The sequence below is a fragment of the Pistacia vera genome, unplaced genomic scaffold (assembly GCF_008641045.1).
Source record: "Pistacia vera cultivar Batoury unplaced genomic scaffold, PisVer_v2 Contig35, whole genome shotgun sequence".
In the NCBI taxonomy this organism is placed as follows: domain Eukaryota; kingdom Viridiplantae; phylum Streptophyta; class Magnoliopsida; order Sapindales; family Anacardiaceae; genus Pistacia; species Pistacia vera.
In genome coordinates, this window is record NW_022196168.1 from 1,417,202 (window position 1) to 1,424,320 (window position 7,119).

At 33.5% G+C, this 7,119-nt stretch overlaps 1 pseudogene; it reads left to right on the forward strand.

Annotated features, from left to right (window-relative positions):
- Positions 1 to 3,484: 3,484 nt before the first annotated feature.
- On the forward strand, positions 3,485 to 4,260 carry LOC116139241 (annotated as a pseudogene).
- Positions 4,261 to 7,119: the final 2,859 nt, after the last annotated feature.

Genomic DNA, 7,119 nt, shown 5'->3' on the forward strand with positions numbered 1-7,119 from the left:
CTTTAGCAACTGCCGAGTGCCAACTGAGGGCCGATTCAATCATGTAAATTCTTTCTTCATCAGATGCTTGCGTCAACACATTTTTGACATAGAAGTAGTCTTCTTTCGTATATCTGATGATCTGGTGGTAGACGGTGTATTATTTTTTTTCTTAAAATTGTATTGACTAAGTACTAACATTATCTAGAAGTAAACTTTAAAGCAAATTCTATGTTCCAATAAATTAGATGAACACTTGACCGTCCTTTTAATTAAGGCTATTGAATTTATTGACTGCGTCTTTGAGTACGTATACTCATTTCCTAATACCCATATGTACTATTACTGTTATACAAAATTGTTCAAGTATATTTTACAAGTCCTTTGTGATTGATTTACAAATTTCACATTATGAGTAAAGGAGTTTTCCAGAATCGCAAGAAAAATAAGAAAAACAGAGGAATTGACTACACAATACAAGAACGACTATTTTACACTTAGCCTTTATAACCAAAACGCAGTGTTTTGACACCTGCATAGTATTTTACACTTTTACCCATCCTGAGATTTTACACTTTACAAAGGCAGGCAGGCACAAACTAACTCTTTAACAAGTCTAATTTTCTTCTCAACAATGAGTCCACAGATTTTACGTTGATATGTGGAAGCAGTCAAAATGAAAGAAAAATCGAAAGAGAAGAATCAGTGAGTAAGCTGATTCAGTTGTGCTTTTCATTAACTGAAGAGAGAGCTACAGTTTCTTCTGTTATATAAAGAAGAGTAAAACGGCACCGCATGACAACAAGCTTTTGTGCCTAATTACAAAACTACCCTTTTTCAACATTTGGTCAACATGCCCCCTCAAACCAAGCTACATATATCTGACTAATCTCCTGAAAGCTAAGCAGTTCTGAACTGATACACCAACACCATACTGCAACAGTCAATCAGCAGAGACACTTCTTAACTCTGTATTTCAAACACCAACATCAAAAACACTTCTTAACTTCTGCATTTCAAATACAACCACGAACATATCTCCTTTGCAACAGTAGTCTGATATTTCAACACCCAAGGCATATCTCCTTCAATCAATCAACTTAAGAACTGATGCTGCAACACCACACAGCATTTTAACAACACAGCAGAATACTCATAGCAGACCTGATGCAGCAATCACCACTCAGCATACAGCAGAAAACAATCACAGCAGTCTGATATTTCAACACTAAAGACATATCTCCTTCAATCAATCAACTTAAGAACTGGTGCTGCAACACCACACAGCATTTTAACCCCACAGCAGAATACTCACAGCAAACCTGATTCTGCAACACCACACAGCATACAGCACACAGCACACACCATAAAGTTTATTAACTACATTTTGTCTAATGTTTCTTTTGTTCTGTTTTACTCTTTGCAGAATCTGGGTTTCAGTCTCTTTGATGAGGAGCCAGAATACTAACCATTGAGGATTAGGATTCCTTATTTTATGCAGAAAGTTTCTCTTGATATTTGAACCATATTTGATTGCAATGAAAATATTGACTGTTTTTAATTCAAAACTGGTGGATATGACTTCAGTTCATGAGTTTCATCAAATTTGATAGTGATGNTTACTTGATTAGAAACATTTCAGATCTTAACAGAATGAACTACAAACAGAAAGAGCTTCTGTCATTACTCAAAACTTTTCCTAAGGGCATTAAACATGAACCTAACATTAAGAAGAAGCCAATAATGAAAAATCCACTCAGAAAGACAGGAACCAAAGACTACAAAAGACACATGATTCAATACATCATATTTTCAAAGAAAAACCATTCTGTACAACAAAGCATAAGGGTCAAAAAGATTTATCATTTTTGGCTCTTTGCTGCTAAAGTTTAATCATATTCAAAGAGGAAATTGAGTTAATTACAAGCAGAATGAATAATATCTGAATTAATGTGACTGGATTACATTATTTATCAGATTAATATTAGATAATATTATAGATAGAGTATTTTAGTACTTTTCCTTGGTGATTAGCTTTGTGTATAGACTGACACTTATCCTTTTGGTGATTAACTTTGTGTATAGACCGAAGCTTATCATGTTAGCCTCTTGTACCTATTTAACTTGTATTTCTTTGTAATCATTACTTGAACATATTATATACAAGCTGCAGAATTTTCAATTAACAGATTAACTTTTCTATCATGAATAATACTTTTCTGCTAATTGTAATGCATGTAACTCAAGAATAAGAAAGCCGTGATGTGGAATATCGGGTGGCTTGGCGGCTGGCGAAACCGTGGCCACATGTGGTGTGGCTGGTAGTGTAGTGGGAGGCAAGGGATTGGTGGTTGGCCGCAGTTTGGTAGTGCCTTATGAATGGTGGCAGTGCGGTTGCGAGTGCTAGTGGAAGAGGATAGACTGCGGTGGTGCAGTTGAGAATAGGAATTCATTTAACAGAATAATAATGAAATTTGAAAACCAAAAATATTACAAATCAATTTGACAAAACCACCAGTTGAGCATATTCATTTAAAAGATCATAATGAAATTCTTATGCAAATTACCTGTTATACATTGGTTCTACAAATATTTATTCTACTTCCTATTAATTAATTGTAGTTTGTTATGTCAATTGCAAATTTGCAATAAAAGTGAAAATGAGTATACCAAAAGAAGTAAAGGCTAAAGCACAAATTAGCTTCCAGTGACAACTATAGTGGCCACTATAGAGAGATAAATTGAATCAGTAATTCAATGAGAAACAACTAATAGGAAATTAACTTACATGAATTAGTTAACTTATACAAAATAAATCACTCGCATCAATCTTGAGCCCAAATAGCATACACTAAAATGTAGACCATCCTGGAAGTTATGTTAATATACAAGCAAAGATGAGAAATTAACTTACATACATTAGCTAACTTTACACCAAAAAAAATTACTCGCATCAATCTTGAACCTAAATAGCGTACACGAAAATATAAACCCTCTTAAAAGCTTATGTTAATATATAAACAAAGATGAGAATTATATTAGAAACTTCGAGGTTTACAGGCCAAAATTCACTCAAAATTTGAAATCCATCGTTTTCGTTGAATAAATATGAACTACTCACCTTTCTTGGTGTAACTTCCCTCTTTTATTATTTATTTCTGAGGTCTATTTCCACACAGCTAGATAGCTTGCTACTCTTTCATGTTTAGATGAATTCATGTTTTATCTTCGTGCACTTTCAGCCCATGTGAGATACGAAAATTCAATGGTCAATTCCATGTAAAAAAATGTACTATACTTAAGCATACTAATTAAACAACAATTAAAAAAGGAGCTGCTGGTCGAAGAATTAATCATCAATTGCTTGTAGCTTTGAAGGGAAACACTCACACAGGCTCCCTCACTTCCACTATAAATACACATTTCCTCATGCAAGGTATCTCACACATAATCCAACCAATGCAGTAGCACATTCAAAAGAATTAAACCAGCCTACACAATAACCATGAAAACTGTTCATTTCCTTGTAGCCTTTGTTCTCTTAGCTTCGGCTTCACCACTGGCCTTTGCCTCAGACCCTGGCCCTCTTCAGGATTTCTGTGTAGCAATCAACAACACCGGGAATGGCGGTGTGTATGATCTTAATTTCTTTAACAATTAATCATAAACGTTTCTGCTATTTGACACATTATTTTGACTAGTTTTTTTTTTTTTTTTTTTTTTTCTTCTGGTGTTTGTGAATGGGAAGTTCTGCAAGGACCCAATGCTTGTAACTGCAGATGACTTCATCTTTCAAGGGCTTAACATTCCAAGACCCATAAACAATACAGTTGGTACAACAGTTACCCCTGTAAATGTTGAGCAATTCCCAGGACTTAACACTGTTAGCGTAGCCTTAAATCGAATTGATTACGCACCAAATGGTGGCGAAAACCCACCACACCTTCACCCTCGAGCATCAAAACTCTTTCTAGTCCTGGAGGGCACTCTTTAGCTGGATTTGTCACTTCGCTCCCAGAATATAAACTCTTCACAAAAGTCCTCAACAAGGGAGACATATTTGTCTTCCCACAAGGATTAATTCACTTCCAAGTGAACTTAGGCAAAACTAATGCAGTCGGCTTTGCTTATTTTGAAAGCCAGAACCCTGGTATCATTATAGTAGCCGATGCAGTCTTCGGATCGAATCCACCCATTAATCCTTTCATTCTGGCCAGGGCATTCCAGCTGGATCCAAATGTAGTGAAAAATCTTCAAGTAAAGTTCGGGAATAATAATTAAGTCTGCAGTAAGATATAAGTAATAAGAAGTCATAAAGTAGTTGATTGTGATATGTATTAATAAGATGTTCCTTATCTGGTTTGCCTGATAATAAAGGGCTGCTACCTGCTGAGATTGCAGTTCTGTTGATAATCACTGTGATATGAAGTTGATGTTTACCAATAAAGTTTGCTTATCTCTCATAACAAAAAAAAGCTCATAAATTAGTTGATTGTGATATGAAGTTTGAAAACAAAAAGCTCAGCAATAAATACTGTAACAGTAGACCAAACCCTCCTAACCTCTGACTGCATTATCTCTCATAACAGGGCTAATGCTACAATAATCATGGATAAAGACACATAAATCTTTTCCAATCTAATTGATTCTCATGATGAATTTCGTCTAAAAACAATACAGTCTGAGTGCAATACCCCATACTTTTTTGTATGGAATTTTATTAAATTTTATTATATGATTCTGGGGGTAAAATGTAAGAATTTGAAAGTTTTGGGGGACCGCTTTTTTGAACCGAACCATTTTTTCAGTTCGGGAAAATTCCCGAACCGGTTTGGAGGGAAAACCGGTTTTTCAGTTAACCGAAAAACCGGTTAACTACTTTAAAAAAAGCGGTTAACCAGTTTTGAACCGGTTTTCCCTTTTTTTTATAAAACTTATATTTTTTTATTTTTTCCTAAATTAAATTGTAAATATAAATAATACATATTCAAATAAAAATTAAACATTCGTACATATCTATTGACCACTATTAACAATACATTAAAAATATTATCATTCTTTTATTTAATATATAATATATTATTTTATTATTTTATTATTTAATATATAATATATATTTTTATTTTTATTTTATATATATATATAACCGGTTCAAAAAACCGATTTCGGTTAACCGCTTTTTATTTTTTTCCGAACCGGTAACCGAACTGGAAATTCGGTTTTTTGAATTTTTCGAACCGTAACTAAAACGTTTTTTCGGTTAACCGGTTTTTCGGTTCAGTTCGGTTTTTGCATTTTTTTGAACACTTCTAGAGTATATAGCCGAAACAAGTGGAGGCTAAAAGAATATTCAGATATTTTGATGAACAGTGACCATTCAAAGAAAAGAAAAAGGGACAAGAAGGAAAACAGAGGAAAAAGAGAGAGGAAAAATAGAGAAGAAAAAGGAGAGAGAGAAAAGAGAGAAAGAAAAGAGAGAAAGAGGAAGAAGAAAAGAAAGAAGGGAAAGAAAGATGAAACTGAGAATAGAGAGAGAGAGGAGAGAAGAAGGTGGCAGAGGTGACTGGAAAAGTGGCCGCCGGCGAGCAAAACTCCGCTGATCGGAGAGTGGAGGAAGATCAAGCATATGGGAGGTGAGTAAAGCTTAAAATTTCCCTCTTTGATGAGTTTTAGTTCATCATATTTATGGTGATTATAATTGAGTGTAATAACATGAGATATTGGAAGACTGAGTTTAATAATATTACGTGACAGAATAGTAGAATACATATGTGTTTTGAAAACAAAATTTGGTTAAAGATGTGATTTTGATATAAGGGTTCACTGTGTAAAAATCTGACTATCTGGAATTTCGAAAATTGTTTGTATTTTAGGTTTTTTTCTTTTAAGCTGAATTTCAGATATGTTGTTGTAGAATTCTTAAGGGGTGTTTAGAAATTTATGTCACTCAAAAACTCGAAGGATTGAATTTTATATGGATTTTTGAATTTGCCTTATGAATTCTGGAATTTTCATTTTCTGCAGAACATGTATATTTGGAAAATGATTTTATCTATCTATTCTTGTCCAAATTGAGCGATTTTAAATTCTGGTGAATCCTATATGTGTCTAGTTTAATTCTGAAGAGTTTTGTGGAGTTTCGATCATAGGATAAATTGTTACGAATTTTACAAGTCAGAAACCTCTATTCTGGAAACAGTTAGCAGATTTGAATGAGTTGGAAGAAAATTGTGTTTTAATAGTTATTGATTCTAGAATGAGTTGAAAGAAAATTGTGTTTTAATAGTTATTGATTCTAGAATGACTTGAGAAAATTATGGGAACAACTTATGTGTCTCTAGAATGCCCAATTAAAATTATGGCTTGAATTGATTAATGAAATTTTTATGAAAAATCCGAGAGCGACCGATGTTCGGTTATGAGACAGTTTTGTTAAAGAATAAGTTATGTTAATCTTTTGGAGTGTGAAGTGTCCAAAGATTTTAATATTAAAGTGTTACCTTGAGAGACTTATGTATGGAGGGTTTTTTTGGATTTTGTATATAGGGAGGCAAGCAAGGGCATTGTTAGAGGATTTCAATCATTTTTTCGGCTAGCTGAAAGGTTGAGCTCCAAAATGTGAGTGGAAAAATGTAAACCCTTAACGTTCATTTTAAAAAAGTTATATTTAAATGCTTATTTATACTTGTTTATTGTTTTAAATTACCTAATATGTTTGATTTCTTTATATAAATGAGGTTTATTGCAATGTTATTGATGGAAATTGTTGATTGACATGAGATAGATGGAGTTTTGATGCTTTTGGGCAATAGTTTGAAAAGAAATGAAAATGGGTTGAAATTGTTAGATTTGAAAATATCTAAGAACTAGCATTTTATATTTTTACGTTACATGAGGTGTTATGAAATTTATTATATGCTTATGAGAAAAATGTTTTGAGAATATGTATGAGATTTTATTGGTTTTCAAACCACCCTACATAGTACCCATCCTTCTCATGATATTGATTTGATTCTACGCATGCGTATGATTTGATATTGTCGGCCTAAGTGGGTCAAAGGCCTGAGCAAGACAGATATCGTTACACATAATTTGATATTATCGGCCCAAGTGGGTCAAAGGCGCAAGCAAGGTAGATAT